Raw genomic sequence first — 18,024 nt, forward strand, 5'->3', positions numbered from 1 at the left:
GCTAACATCCAAAGGCACTACAACCCTACTTGTAATACGGCTCCACATGTTCCCCCCAAAGACTTAATTTAACAGCTTACTTTCTAAGTATGCATTTAGATTGTTAATATTAATGTCAGCTTGACTGCTCCATGAAAGATGGATTGTTGCTCTTTTGGTATCTGTAGGCAGGTCACAAGCTTGTTTCTGGGATATATATAACATATTTGCCACTTCACAGATACTACCACAAGATATAATGACATATTTGTGTGGAGAACCAGGATCTTCTGAACCATCACTTGCTTGTTGTAGTGGGTTCTCCTAACTGGAGCACAGCCCACCTCAGATTTATGATGAGCAAATTCACATGCACATAATTGCCTATGATAACACAGTCTTTGTATTCGAACAAGAGTTTGAGTTGAGGTGTTAAGAAACTGTAAGTAAGCATTAGGTTATTTATTTAGCAGGTATAAGAGTGTCTACAGATGATAATATAAGTAGCATTATTATGGAGTATAGGCAAAGCATACTATTAAATCCCTATCCCTCAGGCAGCCACCAATAGAACAAGGGGACACAGTCTCAAGCTGTGCCAGGGGAAGTCTAGGCTGGATGTTAGGAGGAAGTTGTTGGCAGAGAGAGTGATTTACATTGGAATGGGCTGCCCAGGGAGGTGGTGGAGTCACCATCCCTGGAGGTGTTCAAGAAAAGACTGGATGAGGCATTTAGTGCCATGGCCTATTTGACTGGCTAGGGCTGGGTGCTAGGTTGGACTGGATGATCTTGGAGGTCTCTTCCAACCTGGTTGATTCTATGATCTCTTTCCATCATTATGAAAATTATTGAGTTGTGGCAAATGGCAGCAGACTTAAAAAAAAAAAAAAAAAAACCACACATTTGCAGACTCTCATAACTATTTCACAGAGCTTCCAGACAGTTTTTGTTAGACAAACACTGATCAGTAGTACCTTTATTACCATCTTTTTTTCCTGACAGATATCAGTATTCCTTTCCCTCTGCATCCTTTTACTCTTTCACTCCCTCAGAAATGGTAAAAACTCTCTGCATTTTGATAATAGGGTATTCAGTTCAAATGAAAAGTCACCTCATAATAGAGTGTTAGCCAGATCAGTTAATCAATGAGGATTTTTATTAGTCAATCATGTAACTAATTAAAACCATTGATCGATAACAGAAAACACTGCAACAAAGTGATCTTACTCCTAAGCCAGCAATATGATCTGCCTGCTGCACATAGAGAATGGGATGACCTGCTTACAGATAAGTCTGCAACTGCTGACCAGTCTATTTTTACTTAGTAGTAGTATTTCCCTAGATCAGCAGTTCTGACAAATCGCAGCTTTCAGTCTGAGACATTTGTGAACCATCTCTTTGTTAGTCACAAATAGCAAAGTGCACATTGATAAATCACACCCTTTGTCTCCTTCTTTTCCCTCTCCCTCACAATTGCTGCTTTTCCTTGTTAAACCAACCAAGGCTGAACACTCCTGAATCATCTCTGTTAACCTGCAAGAAATTCTAAAGAACACATCCTGTGTAATAGAAAATGACCTCAAATAATTAACATTTTTGAAGTGGTTTTTATCTGAATTTTGTCCAAGGTACATAAATCATCATTCATCTTTCCTCTTCCTGGCAGTGCACTTAGACATAGCAAGTTTTAAAATGATGACATCACTATCCTAGGATCCTTCATTATAAGTAATTAAAGCAGTAATATGGCTCTTCTCATGCACCAGTCATCAAGCAGACTTAGTCATATGAAATCCTAGGCATAGTGCACCTGAGGTGAACCGAGGGAGCACAGGACTCAATGTTTCTGGTGAACTGCTGGTACTTTTGTGTGAATTTATTGCTACTGAGGGAGTAGTGCATGTTAACATGCAAGGAGACTAAATTCTGCTATTAATCCATGAGACAGGCACTGAAGAGGTAATATTAGGTTTCCTATCCACGTACAGTATCAAGGTCTTGACAAGGAAGGAAGGATTTAGTTTAGTCTGTACCTCTTCAGGTTTTGGCTTTTCTCATAAACATGCTGGCAAAGCTATCAACATTAATGTCTGGACAATATGTTCAGTGACAGGGACAGTACCCAACAGGAACTCTGTTAGACATTCAAACACCTTTCTGCAAAGGCTTGTGATAGTGAAATCTTTCTTATGCTGCTCAAACAACTTTGGTCTAAAATCAGTAAGCTAGATCAGCTACCCAATAGGAGAATACTCAACTAACAATGTAGACATTATATCTTTTAATCTCTTATTGTGTGAAATACTGATGATTAATTTTACTAATCAAAAAAATTCAAAACATACCATTTTCTCTACAGCATACAATAAAGCATTGGACTTCCATGGGCAGTTTCAGCACAATACATTACATGCTAATTTGCATCCCATATTATCTCATCTGTGTCTATTACCAAATGTATATATGTATCTATCCAAAATACAATCCAGTTTGGGGACTTCTTGAAAGCCCTTCAGCCTTAGTTGCTTTCACATACGCAACAGTTTATAGTCTCTCATAGATCTATTCATACTGCAGGTTGTTCTGTGTATCTCTTTTTGTCTGTCCCATTCTTGATTCCACTCTCTTGGCACTGTCAATAGTATTTATGCTACCAAGCTTAGGCAAGTGCCTGTCATGGCTTGACCAAAAATTTCTTTCAAGTAGACTAACCTACACTGATATTTCCAATAAGCATCATAGTTATGCAAGAAGAAAGAAAAGAAGGAGCAATTTAGGAAAGGAGAAGAACACTGTCAGGGAACTGTAGTTTTTTCTATTGTTTTGCTTAAAACAAACAAATCCTGAGTTGCATCTAAATATTTTTATTATTTTCACAATTCAGTGGATTAAATTATTCTCAGTATCCAAGAAATCTTGGAAGACTGGCTATTCAGATTCTGACCATTTAGAATAACACCTTAATTCTGACCATTTAGAATAACACCTTAATTTCTTTGGCTGTGGTGATACGAACTACCTGCACACTTGCCCCACACCTGCATTTACCTTTCAAGCCCATGTCCTACCTCCACCAATCTTGAATCCACACAATAGCATTATACCACACCTGTGTCAAAACTGCCCAGACACCAGAGCTTAAAGATCAGCACGTCAAAGAGAAGCCTTGCCAAAAGTAAATGTCAGTTAGAACTTACCTTGCATCACTAATTATAAATCTTCATTTTAACCTTCTCTCCAGGCTGTGCTATGCATAAGAGGGAAATCTGAGCTTTCAGGGAGGACCCAGACACTGTGGCCACGGTTCAACAAGTATGATCAAACTTCTACAAGGTCCATGGTATGCTTTCAGAAAACTCTGCTCCATTTCTTCTGGAAACAATGAAAAAAGAATGGGAAACAAAATCTAATAAAACAAAAGCAGAAATCATCCCATCAAGAAAAAATATGGGGTGCATACTGACTTTCTCATCTGTCTTTTCATATAGGTTATTGTATGATCCCTTCAATGCTTGTTCTTCTAAAAGGATTACGGAGTCCCTGTTCCAGAGAAAGGTCAGACATGACTCTCATTCCTAAGTTACCTATTTCTTTACAAAATGGACATTCCAGAGCCTGGCTGGGATTTCTCTCCCTCGGTATTAAAGCACAGAAAATATTTTTCATACCAATTGCAGATTTTCCTTACTGCAATTCAACCTATCTTGCTTTAAAAACTTCTTCCCACCTATCTTCAGTGGATAAAAGTATACCTTTCCTGCCTTTGTACCTACATTGCACTGAATGAGTGAAAAAATTACTATAGTATCCTAAGAGGTCTTATAAGAAGAGCAAGACCACTTCTCAGCCAGCTTTACAGTAGAAAAGACAACAAAACATCACCCCAAAGAAATGTATCCCCAATAACAAAACCCAACACAGATAAACTCTCCAGACCCTCCTAAAAACGATCACAGGAATAGTATCACTCAGAGACAGTGTATAATTTAGGACTCAGCATAGCAGAATGGGATCTTTTAAGAGCATCTTTAAATGGGATCTCTTCAGGCTCATCATCCACTATTCAGAAAAACTTATTTCCATAGACAGTTGTATTTTGCCACTACCTGCGAGAAAACGCCAGCTAAGGAACATTTTGTATTTCTGAGCAACAAGATACATGATTGTTTTTTTGCCTTGATACAAAAAAATCACCTTTTCTTCCCTCCTATCACTATCATCTCTTAATTAATCCAACATAAAGGGCTTTGTAATTAGTTAATTCTTCCATTTATTTAATCTGTTTACCAAGCAACACTTTTCGTTAAAAAAAAAATTGACTACAGGTGTTAAAGTGTTAAGTTGTTGGTAAGATTAATGTGAAATGAATATTCAAGTATGTGCTGAAGCTTATAGATAATATGTAGAAAATATATACTCCCTAATTATAATTCTATTCCATTCCTCTCTGTGTGAAAAGCATTCATTAAAAAAAAAAAAAAAGTTTCTATTTCTTTGTTTGAATGAGCATTCAGTTACAATTCTGGTTTATTTGTTCAGACTGCTGACATTTCCATGGTCTTTTATTAAATACCTGATTAACCTGTGGAAAGAGCATGATGTTTGTACAAAGCTTATGCTCTCTAAGCCTGCTTCACACCCACATACTGCCTTCTGCTAAGGGAACACTGGTAATGTCAGCATCCCCTATCATATGACAGACAACACCTTCAGGGAACTGACCCTTCTGTCAATACAGCATGATTTATAATACCAGGAAAAAGAATGAGAGTTACATCAGTGTTAGGCTGAGCCTTTGGTCAGCTGTAGCACTGCTACCAGGCTCTGGGCAAGCAGAAGATAACTGACCATGCAGCTGACACCTCTCTCCACATTACTGTCCACTCCACTGTCATCCTGTTGCTGTAATAATCAACCTTTTCACAGTAAGTTTTCTACTTCTAGACAAAAGCACTGGCTTGAAATAACTGCATGTGACTTTCAGATGTACTGAGGATAGTATTATTCCTCACTTGGATGACTCTTTCTATGGTTTAAAACTCTTGACAAATTTAAAGCACCGACTGCATGGATGTGGTGGAAATGCACACAAGAGAATGTATCTCTGTGCATTTTAGAGGAAGCTGCTGTAAAGGTCTTGTGTCAAATGAAATAAACCCAGAAAAACAGTGGTGACTAAGACATTTAACAAAACCAACTGCTTTACATCCTCAGTGTCCCTTTTCCCATTACTTAGTTTATGGCACTCATACACAAGCACCAGATCAGCAGCTCTTTCATCCAAGCCAAGTGTTAAATAGAGATTCTGAATTCAAAGTGAGTTTAATAACATTACACAGCACCACAGAGATGCAAAATTTGCAATAGGTTATCAAATGCAAGATATGACCCCACCAAAGTCATTATCAACTAGTTTAAGATATGAGATGGTGACACTAAAGGGAAATAAAGTAATTGTGAGAAGATGCAGTAAGTAGAAATGATCCAGAGTTATGTAATTAAGTCACAGAAAATTGCAAAATTGAATTGATTAAGCTTTCTCTGAACATCATCTTCTCATCCACCACAAGTATCTCACAATGTTAAAATATAATCATAAGATCACAGGATGTTAGGGGTTGGAAGGGACCCAAGGAGATCATCAAGTCCAACCCCCCTGCCAGAGCAGGACAATCCTACCTAACACACATCACAGAGGAACACATCCAGACAGGCCTTGAAAGTCTCCAGACAAGGAGACTCCACAACCTCTCTGGGCAGCCTGTTCCAGTGCTCTGTGATCCTTACAGTAAAGAAGTTCCCCCTTGTGTTGAGGCGGAAACTACTTTGCTGCAACTTACACCCATTGCTCCTTGTCCTATCCCAGGGAGCAGTGAGCAGAGCCTGCTCCCCCCCTCCTGGCAGCCTTCAGATACTTATCAACATTTATCAAATCCCCTCTAAGTCTTCTTTTCCCCAGACTGAAAAGCCCCAGGTCCCTCAGCCTCTCCTCAGCTATGCCCTCCTGTCCCCTGATCATCCTTGTAGCCTTCTGCTGGACCCTCTCCAGCAGATCCCTGTCCCTCTTCAACTGGGGAGCCCAAAACTGAACACAGGATTCAAGATTCACATTTCATTTTTCTGAGCTGACTGCATGGTGTTTGCCTTTCACTTGTGCATGACCTTTATATTATTTCCCAAGTTTGCATGTTCTACAAAAATGAAACCAATTACTTAATCCCTCAAAAAAAAATTGCAGATGTTAAACATATATACCTAGGTTTAAGTTCTACTGTGCATCTTCTCTCAGTGTTCCCTTGTACACACAAGATTTACTATTCAGGAACTTAGCCAGGTATTCAAGGAATATCTTCAATGTTTGTTTTTTTCCTGTGTTGAGAACCTGTGCTCAAAGAGATACTGCTTGTAGAGAAAATCTCTGTGAAAATGTCTCTGAAAGTCTCCCTAATGTGATGGGAATGTAAATCTGAGATTCTGCTTGTATATCCATGCCCGCCCATTAAGGTACACTGCAGATTCATACTTCAGTAAATCCTGGCTCTGTTTTTTAACTCAGATAAATTGACATTATATTCCTAGTCTTTGCCACATAGTATGGGTTCCACCGAAGGTCCTGCCAAATCCAAACAGCAGAAGCTCCATGTGACAGAAGCATGAGACTGGGAGGGTGAGCAGAAATTTTTCTGCACTTGCTGTCTCTGTACATTTCCTCTGTTATTCCCTTTTACTCCCTCCATGTCTGTTAGCGCCTCAGCTCAGCCTGCTTCCTGAGTGTTAGCAGTCCCAGGAGGCAGGAGACAGCATTTTCCAACCAGCAAGGTACATATTGACAATCCAAATCTTCACAGTGTTCTGAGTGCAAAGATTAAACACACCGAAAGCAGCAGGGTAGAAGGAGAAAGTTTGTCTTTGAGGGTTGGCAGGATAGTGACCTATTATTACCACACAAAATTATTCACAGGCCAACAAGTGCTGGGCAGTTTTTGGCTAAATTTTTAAAAGCATCGAAGTGTTCAACTTCCAGTGAATATATACACCTAAAGGCGCTTCAGAAACTGAATTCCTGATCTTTAACTGTATACAATACCAAAAATAAGTGTCAGTGGTTGTTATACACCATGGTTTTTGAAGCACGGCTGCTGTAAGTTAAAGGAAATTAAGAGTTAATTGGTATAACCATAAAGAAGGTGCTCCAGAAGTTAGAGAGAGTCCAAGGGGGATGGGCAATTTGTCCAAGGATATTGTAGCCAGGTGGGGGTTGGTCTCTTCTGCCAGACAACCAGCAACAGAACAAGGGGACACAGTCTCAAGTTGTGCTGGGGGAAGTAGAGGCTGGATGTTAGGAGGAAGTTGTTGGCAGAGAGAGTGATTGGCATTGGAATGGGCTGCCCAGGGAGGTGGTGGAGTCACCATCCCTGGAGGTGTTCAAGCAAAGCCTGGCTGAGGCACTTAGTGCCATGGTCTGGTTGACTGGCTAGGGCTGGGTGCTAGGTTGGACTGGATGATCTTGGAGGTCTCTTCCAACCTGGCTGATTCTATGATTCTGTGCCACTGTGATGTTTTGAGCACATTGTGATGTGCTCAAACTAGCACAGTCATTTACTATTCTACTCCAATTTCCTGTGCATTTCCATTTAAGAGAGTGCAGAGCTCATTCCCTCTCCCTGCCCTGGGAAGAGTGCACACCTGCCCCAGGTTGACACTATAGGGTTAAAAAAATGTTCTGGGGACTAGAAGATTGCTATTGACTCCCATAATTCTGCCATCTCTTTACAAACTCACAACCAGGTCAGCTCGCTCTCCTTTGCTCCTGCCCCTGCCCTGTGTGTGTGGCGGGAGCCATTTTATCTGGCAGAACCTGTAAGCAGTAGGCCTGCAGAGGCTTGGTCAGGCCTCTCTGCATGGCAGAGGCATTGGAGGGGGAGGACTGGAGCACTGGCTGAGGCACTCGGTGCCATGGTCTGGTTGACTGGATGGGGCTGGGTGCTAGGTTGGCCTGGATGAGCTTGGAGGTCTCTTCCAGCCTGGTTGACCCTATGATTGGGTTCAGTTTTTGGGTGGGGGTTAGCCAGAGGTGCGGTAGTTGCTCCGTCATGTCTCTCCCTCTCTCTTTCTTTCTCCAAATACAACCCTGCACTGTTCTCTCCAATCGCACCTCAGAGTTTAACTCCTGTCAGCTACCTTAAAAACACCCAGCCACGACACCCCCTTACCTTTAGATGTGCTTCCCTCTCCTCGGCTGCAGGCAATACCCAGCTACCCACAGCAGCCTGCTGCAGGCTCCCAGTGCTGAGGGGCCGGGGTGGGGGGGGGGCAGGCTGCGGCCTGCGCTTGGGCCTGCCGAGGCTGAGGCGGGTGGAAGGCTCCGGAAGGCCTTTGGCCTGGTGCTGATTTGTGACTGTGTTCCTTTCACTGAACATCTTTTACACAGAGCTGTAAAGAGGATTGCCACTTAAACAGCTAATCAGCATGGGGCATTGGTTAGCTGACTCCTTGGAAAGGAGTAACACATGGAATCACAGAATCACAGAATCAGCCAGGCTGGAAGAGACCTCCAAGATCATCCAGTCCAACCTAGCACCCAGCCCTAGCCAGTCAACCAGTCCATGGCACTGAGTGCCTCAGCCAGTCTCCTCTTGAACATCTCCAGGGATGGAGACTCCACCACCTCCCTGGGCAGCCCATTCCAATGCCAATCACTCTCTCTGCCAACAACTTCCTCCTAACATCCAGCCTGGACTTCCCCCAGCACAACTTGAGACTGTGTCCCCTTGTTCTGTTGCTGGTTGCCTGGCAGAAGAGACCAACCCCCACCTGACCACAACCTCCCTTCAGGTAGTTGTAGATATCAATGAGGTCCCCCCTGAGCCTCCTCTTCTCCAGGCTGCACACCCCCAGCTCCCTCAGCCTCTCCTCATAGGCTTTGTGTTCCAGGCCCCTCACCAGCCTTGTTACCCTTCTCTGGACACATTCCAGCACCTCAACATCTCTCTTGAATTGAGGGGCCCAGAACTGGACACAGCACTCAAGGTGTGGCCTGACCAGTGCTGAGTAGAGGGGCAGAATAACCTCCCTTGTCCTGCTGGCAACACTGCTCCTGATGCAGGCCAGGATGCCATTGGCTCTCTTGGCCACCTGGGCACACTGCTGCCTCATCTTCAGCTACTATCTACCAGTACTCCCAGGTCCCTTTCTTCCTGGCTGCTCTCCAGCCACTCTGTCCCCAGCCTGTTGCGCTGCTTGGGGTTGTTGTGGCCAAAGTGCAGAACCCTGCACTTGGCCTCGTTAAATCTCATCCCATTGGCCTCTGCCCACCCATCCAGCCTGGCCAGGTCCCTCTGCAGGGTTCTCCTACCTTCCAACAGATCCACACCTGCTCCTAGCTTGGTGTCATATTTCCTGTCCTTTTGGCCCAGGCAGCTTGCGCCTCAGAACCAGGACAGTGACCCTGATGTATCAGATGCTAAGCCAGAGCTAAACTTGATCTTAGCCAAAAGGACATTTCTTTATATTCAGTTTTGAAGAACATCTGTATCAGATTGGCACTCATAGTCCATACAAAGACCATTTTAAAGTTCATTTTTTAACATTTGGTGTTGTAAAACTGGGAGATAATATCACCCCAGATGTTGCCTTGAAAGGACTGCATTTGTGCTGTAGAAGGGAGGGAAACATACAGAGCATCTCATGAGGCTGCAGTTGTTATCCAAAAGAAAAGAAGGCACCTATCCTATTTAAATGGTGTTAAGATAGCTCTAGGATAACAAAAGCAAATTCTTGTCAGAAGAGAAACAGCTGGATGCAAACTAAGACATCATGCTACATTACACACAAGTGGAATTTGGTGTTAAAAAAAAAGGAGTTGAATTAATTTGATTACTTAAAAGGTTTTTGTTTCAAGTTATAGACAGATGAGGTACTCCTAGTCCTGACTGGCAATTGAAAGTTGTAGAACTCACAAAGCAGCTACCAGTAATGTCTAGAATATTTTGTGGCATTTTGAAAAGGCTTTTCTTGCCCAGCTGGTTTCAAATGATACCAAGCATAAAATCCTTTGGCCTTTAATCATGACAGCAAAGGAGAGAAGTGTTGGAGTAGTTTAAAACCTAAGTCTTCATCTAGTTGGTCTCTGTTCTAAGGAGGCAGGGAAATAGCTGTTTAATGACTTTTCTATTCTGCTTCTCAGAGCAACAAAACAACAGTGTGCTGCTCAATCACAAAGACTTTGAAGAATGCAAGAGCAAATCTTGGGGGAGGGTAGTATTAAAGCTACCTTCAAATATGCTGACAGTGCCTTCATGCTAGCTCCGGATCTCAGACTAGTAAGAAAAATAACATCAGAACTATCTGTAGGCTTGTCATGTACCACTCTCCTTTTGATAATGCAAACTGTTAATCCTATCCCAGGTAAAGAGAAGAAAAGAAATTGAGTTCTTATCTTAAAGAGTCCACATTGGCCAGACGAACACTTCAAGGTCATCCAGCGTGGCTATAAACAAAACAAACCTGCCCACTCTATTACGTTGGTAAAATCCCATCTGGCTGACAAGGTTTTCAATAAACATAAGCAATTTATTTTTGTTTTAAGCTTTAATTAAGTATTATAGATTGAAGTGAAGTAATTAATAACTTTAAAGTATACTGACCTATAGAGAACTAATATCTCAATCAGGTGGAGCCTAGGGAAAAGGAAATGCATGAAATAAAACCATTTTGTCCCCTCAGTCTCTCCTAGTAAATCAAAGAAAGGAATTTTTATATTAATTGGCAGTGAGTCTATGTCTAGTCCTACTGCTGACACAGTTAGCCATAATAATAAAAACATTTCTGTGGGAAGAGAAAATGCAGACTGAATGTTAATAATGCCTTCATTTTCTGCCTTGATAGATTAGTCTAAGTAAAACCCAAGCAGCGGTGTCCCTGCTCAAATTGCTTATCCCAGGAAATCACAGAAATCAAGTAATGCATGAGCTAGTAACACAGAGAAGTAGCTGTCTATAGTAGGAGTTCCATTTCAGAGACATGTCCTGAAAAAAATACTGTGATGATCAGGTGGGAAATTGCTGCAGACCAGGTTTCAAATTCTGAGCATTTTTCCATTCTACACTGCTTACATTTATCAGAGGCAGAATTTTATTAGCAAGCTTAGGGTCCTTTCTGCTGAGCAACTCCCCTATAATTCCTTTACTTCAGCAACAGCGTGATGATTTAGTTCCAGTGTCCTGCCTGAGATAAATGAAACGCTGTTCACCCTACCAGTTTTTCAAATCAACATCATATAACATTAGTCTTGGAAGGACAGAAAAGAAACAAATCACCATAACTGCAGAAGGCAGAGGTGTGACGAACAAAAACCCATCCAACCGATAGGAGAGAATGCTGATAAGCTACCACCATTTACACTGAACGTTTGGAATAACTTTTCCCACTGCAGGAAAGTGTAGAAAACAACCACAGCACGCAGTAGTAATATCTTATTGCATTGATATTAAAATGATCAGCAAAATCCATAGAATCATAGAATCAATCATAGAATCAACCAGGTTGAAGAGACCTCCAAGATCATCCAGGCCAACCTAGCACCCAGCCCTAGCCAGTCAACTAGACCATGGCACTAAGTGCCTCGTCCAGGCTATTCTTGAACACCTCCAGGGATGGTGACTCCACCACCTCCCTGGGCAGCCCATTCCAATGCCAATCACTCTCTCTGTGAAGAACTTCCCCCTAACATCCAGCCTATACTTTCCCCAGCACAAGTTGAGACTGTGTCCCCTGACATGATCCATGAACCTGGAACACCTCAGGGAGATGAGGTTTTTCATCCTGGAGAAGACTGTGGAGAGGCATAATAATGATTTTCCAGTACCTGAAGGGAGCCTACAAGAAGGGTGGAGAAACTGTTTGCAAAGATCTATGATAGGATGAGGGGCAATGGTTTCAAACCCAAGAGTAGATTTAGACTAGATGTTAGGAACACATCCTTTACCCATGCCCTAGTGGAGCACAAGAATAGATTGCTCAAGGAGGAGAGGTTGGGGTCCCATGCCTGGAGATATTCAAGGCAGGCTCAACAGGGCTCTGAGCAACCTGATCTAGTTGAGAATGTCCCTGCTTACTGCTGGGGGGGTTGGACTAGATGACCTTTCGTGGTCCTTTCCAACCCAAAGCATTCTATGATTCTGTGATTGTCCTCCTCTATGTTGCGCTCATGAGACCCCACCTGGAGTGCTGCATCCATTTCTGCTGTCCCCAGCATGAGGAACGATGAACTGCTGGAGCAGGTCCTAAAGAGGGCCACAGGCTGAGAGAGATGGGGCTGTTCATCCTGGACAAGAGAATGCTCCAGGAGATCTTACAGCAAGCTTCCAGTACCTGAAAGGGACATACAAGAAAGCTGGGAAGAGACTTACAAGCGGTTGTTGTTGTAGGAGCAACTTGGTGTAGGGGAAGGTGTTCCCACCTGTAGCAGGGTGTTTGAAAGTAGATGCTCTTTAAGGTCCATTCCAACCCAAACCATTTTATCAATCTGCTCTCTAAAAGCAAACAAACAAAAAACCCCAACCAAACAAAAACCCCAAAGCTAAACAGACAAATGAAACAAAACAAAACACAACGCAGATATTCATGAGACCAGATGATCACCTGAAATTCTTCAAAGGACTGCCCAAGAACTTCCTAGAAGCCAGCCTTCACAACAAGCTAGAATGTTCACAGTAGCGTTATCTTCTATGTCTTGAGTTACCATTTTGGCCCCGCTCAGTGCTTGGAATGTCTGAAAGACAGATCTTTGTCACAACTCTGTTTTAGAAAGATGGTTAAATAGCCAGGTGTGCAAGGAATCATTCTTTTGAGGCAGAAAGAGTGGGTACTTGAAACTCTTACACCTCCCCACTTCCTTTCTTTAGTATAACAAATCACTTATTCATGCCTTCACCACCCATAACTGTAATGCAGTTAGTCGGAGGACACCTGCCAGTGTAATCCCTATGGAAGCTATGAGACACAAAATATCTCAAAACATTCCCATTGAAATATTATCACCAGTGAAAGATGTCATTGTGTACAAACATTTTGGTTCTATGTAACTGGGGGAGGGAATTATCTGTTATTCTCTTGACACACCCTGTGGAAATGAAGCCTTTCTCAACCTGTTACTTTTGCCTACCTTGGTAAAAGGTTGCATTTCACACAAAAGACCACATCAATTGCATGCCTATTTCTCTGAAACAGCTCTTGCTAGGAATTTGTTTGTGAAGTAGCTGAATGCAATAAATGACTCGAGCAGACTCGTGTCAACATGCATTAACACCTTTTATGGCTTCATTTATAAGGCACTTTTTTCCCCTCACCCTCTGCAGCACTTCTACTGAAGTTCGTTGTTCTACAAGTTGTATTGATGTTGCTGTGCAAAGTTCAGCCTTTGCAAAGCTGCTTATCTGCATACTGCAACACTCTAAGTAGCTGCCAGTTTATTTTTGCTTCTCCTCTAAAGCCACCATGGCTTCTTTCAATGATTTTCTTCAGCACACAGGATAAAGGAATGGTGAATAGTCCATAGGCCCAGAGGGTTTTGAAGAACCTTGTAAAGTTAAAACTACTTAACTCTCCATTAAGAGAAATGCATTTCCGTATGTTTCATCAAGAATGTAAAATAAATCCAATATCTTAAATTAAATGCCCTTTATTCATCAAAGAAATAAAAACTCAGAGGGACATTGTGAATTAATATATCACATTCTAATCAATATCACATAAAAATAGTTGATTTTCTTTTCACATTTAAGGAACTCCTGGAAGTATTGTAGCCTTACTGCAATTTCTGGACATAAGCATTTTAAAAGGCACATATTAGAACCATTCAATTATGAAGACAGACAGCAGTATTTTTAGCAAGACCTTTTGAGCAGGTTGCTTAAGATATATTGCACATAGGTGCCCAGAATCCTGTCATATATCTTGAGCATGGGCGATAAGTCTGCAAGAATGCTGTAGTTTCATCACGATTTCTCAAGTTCCATTCAAGAGTTTAATCATTTCCCCATATTTAAAGTGTATCAGCTATTTTGGCCTTGGGAGTCCTGTCCTTTTATTGTAAAGTTATTTTTTATAGATGGCAGTATGGCTCTTAGCTGATAGAAATCATGAGGAGAGGCTGAGGGAGCTGGGATTGTTTAGCCTGGAGAAGAGGAGGCTCAGGGGGGACCTTATTGCTGTCTACAACTACCTGAAGGGAGGCTGTAGCCAGGTGGGGGTTGGTCTCTTCTCCCAGACAACCAGCAACAGAACAAGGGGACACAGTCTCAAGTTGTGCTGGGGGAAGTAGAGGCTGGATGTTAGGAGGAAGTTGTTGGCAGAGAGAGTGATTGGCATTGGAATGGGCTGCCCAGGGAGGTGGTGGAGTCACTGCCCCTTGAGGTGTTCAGGAAAAGCCTGGATGAGGCACTTAGAGCCATGGTGTAGTTGACTGGCTAGGGCTGGGTGCTAGGTTGGACTGGATGATCTTGGAGGTCTCTTCCAACCTGGATGATTCTATGATTAATTATGCCTCTTTTTTTAAATGCTCATCTCAGTACTGATCAAAAAGACATGAACACTGGGACAGACAAACTCCAGCCTTCATGCCTTCTGATAATTCTATAGCTGGGCACTTCTCCAACACAAAATATTAACCCACTGCCTTTTTCACTTTTTAGACAACTGCCCTTGATTTGATATCTTACAGTTCATTTGTTCCCCTCTGGTAGACCAGGCACCTTTTACATTATAAGGTATGCACTGTGTTCGGTAACTTTCTGGAAGCTCCTAATTTGCCTCCTTTTTTGTGTTGCTGTACTAAGTAGACTTGCTCTGTCCAAAAAAGAAGCAGTGGCAGATATTACTAGGAGGTTTTTTTTTCTCTATGATCAGTAGGCAAAATTCATATCCTTAATCTAGTGGCCACAAGCTTCAGTCCTGATATTTCTTTTGGCTACTCTCTCAGTTTCATACATGCTTTTGGAAAAAGAGCTACACCAACTGTGTGGAATGAAATCATAACCTGATGACAGTTTTTAATTATGAAGCCTACATTTAGGCCCTTTGAAATCTCTTCACAGTCCCATGTTGAGTGACTGTGAGCAGATTTATGATCTCTGGTGGAAACAATGCTGAACTCAGAGGTTTTATATCATTTCATTGAAAACAAGGCAAATCTTTAACAATTTTGGATAGCCTTTTTTACATACACTTCCAAAGGTTCAAACATGAAAATCAAAGAAAGGCCAGAGAAAGTAAAAGGAGACAAAAAAATTTCATGAATCCCTGAAAGCATTTTTTTTTCCTCTTTCCTTGACAAACAAGCAGAGGGATTTACACAGCTGGGATACTCAAGAGTTGCCAGTACTATCTAGTTTGCAATTTTTACTACACTCACTTCTGGCTAGAGTGCATTTCTGCTTGTGGTTCCTGTACATCTGTATGCTTCTGTTACTGATGCGATGCACTTAAGATCCTTTTGCTTAAATGCAGCATGCTCACAGCATAGGCAAGTGCACAGAAGGATGATTTCAGATGCTTGCAGAGCATTAAAGTCCTATTTTATTCAGGGAAGATGATGGCCCCTTTCACCAGATATGGAATTAAAACAGGAGAGGAAGTTCTTGAGGGCAGAAATAAAGTGCAGAAATTATACATAGGCAAGCACTGAAGAGAAAGATTATGAGGCATAAAAGACAGAGTAAGAAGATAGCTGTAATGTACATGAGGCAGGAAAGTTCTAGGAGGGGAGAAGTTCTAGGAGGGGAGAAGTTCTAGGAGGGGAGAAGTTCTAGGAGGGGAGAAGTTCTAGGAGGGGAGAAGTTCTAGGAGGGGAGAAGTTCTAGGAGGGGAGAAGTTCTAGGAGGGGAGAAGTTCTAGGAGGGGAGAAGTTCTAGGAGGGGAGAAGTTCTAGGAGGGGAGAAGTTCTAGGAGGGGAGAAGTTCTAGGAGGGGAGAAGTTCTAGGAGGGGAGAAGTTCTAGGAGGGGAGAAGTTCTAGGAGGGGAGAAGTTCTAGGAGGGGAGAAGTTCTAGGAGGGGAGAAGTTCTAGGAGGGGAGAAGTTCTAGGAGGGGAGAAGTTCTAGGAGGGGAGAAGTGAGTGTAAGGTGGGTGGTAAGAATGATTACAAAAGTTGGTTGTAAAGAGGTAAATATTGCTAAAGGCAAACTAGAAGGCTCCAAGGATAGTATTGAGGCTATTTTTAAGGGCTGATCAGTTAAACCTTTAATGGATTAGCTTAATTGCTGTGAACTGCTAGCTCTCACAGGCTCATACATGTTTCTCTAGCTAAAAAAGGGGTATGAAAGTAAAATATTCCAAGTTGGACAGGAACAGATATTTTGTTTTAGTATCTTATTGACGCCAAGAGAATCCGTGTGATAACTAAACTTCTGATTCAGATGCATTAGATTTTGGTTCCCTAGGCAAACTACAGTTTGTTTTGGAAGTGGAGGAGATGGTGTTAGTTTCCAACTTCAACACTAGCAGAAAGAAAAAAAAAAAAAAGAAGACAAAACTGATAAAAATGCTAAGAACAGCCCTAAAAGGATCTGCCAAATGCGAAGGGATCATAAAAATTAACTCCCCCATTCAACAGCTCGAAGCACAATTTCCTGTTAAACACAGTATTTTCTGCTGTCTTTCCCAATAACTCTCAACTCACGGGCATGGTGCTTTGGATTTAAAAGCTCCTAGCACAGGTTTTTTAAATTAGGGTGGTTTTTTTTTTTGTTAATGTAAGAATGAATTCTTGACTTCATATGCACATAGGGCAGCCAAAGTAATCCTTTTCAAGAGAAGAACCAGGACACAGATCTGTGACAAACAGTACGTAGTGTACGAGTCACCAAAAATAAGAAGAGAAGAAGGAAGGCATCAGAGTCCATACCAAGCTGTAAGTGTTCAGATTGATTGGATAATCAAAAGGCAAATTGTTCAATAAGAACAGCAGCTAATCTATGAAGTTGTGACAGGGAATCAACTCTGATTTTAGATATGATTTTTTTTTTCAGCAGGAGAATTACAAAACCTGTTTTGGAACGAGTGAATTTTACTATCTCAGATAAACAAACTACACCCATGTAGAAAACAAATCTAATTTGATTGTGGTACAAATACATATATTTAGATGGCGACACTAGGTAAAAAAAAATACTTAGAAATGGGCATTGCAAAACCAGATCTTCTGTGTAATTTAATCTTTGGTCATGATTCTGCACTACTGAATGGTCTATGATGGTTTTCCCTCTCGTCTCTACCTTTTGATTAGTTGCTGGCTGGGGTTAAACCATGACAATTAACTTCATAATCCAAAAATTCTAAGCAAGTCTGTTTCTTGACTTCCAATTACCCAGGTCACTTTTGAAATTAAAATAACACTCCTACATTTTTTTGACCTTTTTTTTTTGTCCCCCCCCCAAACTATGATGTGATGACTCCTTTGATGATAATTTATCACATCAAAATATCGGGGTTTGCTTTGAGTTTATTTCTGAAATAATAGGGGCACAAACTTAATTCTAGCACAGTGGAAACAAGCTCAGTTACTGGAATAACATTTTCCCCTTTGTACTGATTCTATCCAATCTTTTGAAATCAGAACAGCCAACAACAGAGAACACTTGCAAAGCTCCAGTAAAACACATGGGTTTTTAACAGAGCTTGTATTTTATCATTTGGCTGCTAGTGGAAAACTTCTATTTCTGTGGTCTTACTACAGAGAAATAAGCTAACTATGAAAAACATAGCAAGATAAATTAAAAGGAGACAGAAAATATTTCTACCATTCATAAAGTCTAATCCACTATTCAGGGGACACTGATACAATAAGATCACTTCTGCCTGCACATTGTGATGAACACAGAGACCTTCTTAACTGCTTGCATTTTGTCTTTCACTAAGAGAGTTACTTCTATTTTCTCATATAGGAGAATCACCAAAATCTTATAGTTCATAACCGCAGCATGATCAGATTTCATTGTCCCACATTCAAAAAGGGGGGAAAAAGAGTGGACTCTGCTGTTTTGAGTTCA

At 41.5% G+C, this 18,024-nt stretch overlaps 1 protein-coding gene across 3 annotated transcripts in view; it reads right to left on the minus strand.

The window, feature by feature from the left end:
- RET (ret proto-oncogene) overlaps positions 1 to 12,223 on the minus strand; it is a 120,151-nt gene extending 107,928 nt beyond the window's left edge. For all 3 annotated transcript variants that reach the window (XR_010302614.1, XM_064145422.1, XM_064145420.1), the window contains exons 1-2: positions 12,200 to 12,223; positions 3,177 to 3,351 (exon numbers count right to left, since the gene is read on the minus strand). The gene's annotated coding sequence lies outside the window, so the exon portion shown is untranslated. The remainder of the gene's footprint in view (positions 1 to 3,176; positions 3,352 to 12,199) is intronic.
- Between the last annotated feature and the right edge of the window lie 5,801 nt (positions 12,224 to 18,024).

This window comes from Pogoniulus pusillus, chromosome 6 (genome assembly GCF_015220805.1).
Source record: "Pogoniulus pusillus isolate bPogPus1 chromosome 6, bPogPus1.pri, whole genome shotgun sequence".
NCBI lineage: Eukaryota > Metazoa > Chordata > Aves > Piciformes > Lybiidae > Pogoniulus > Pogoniulus pusillus.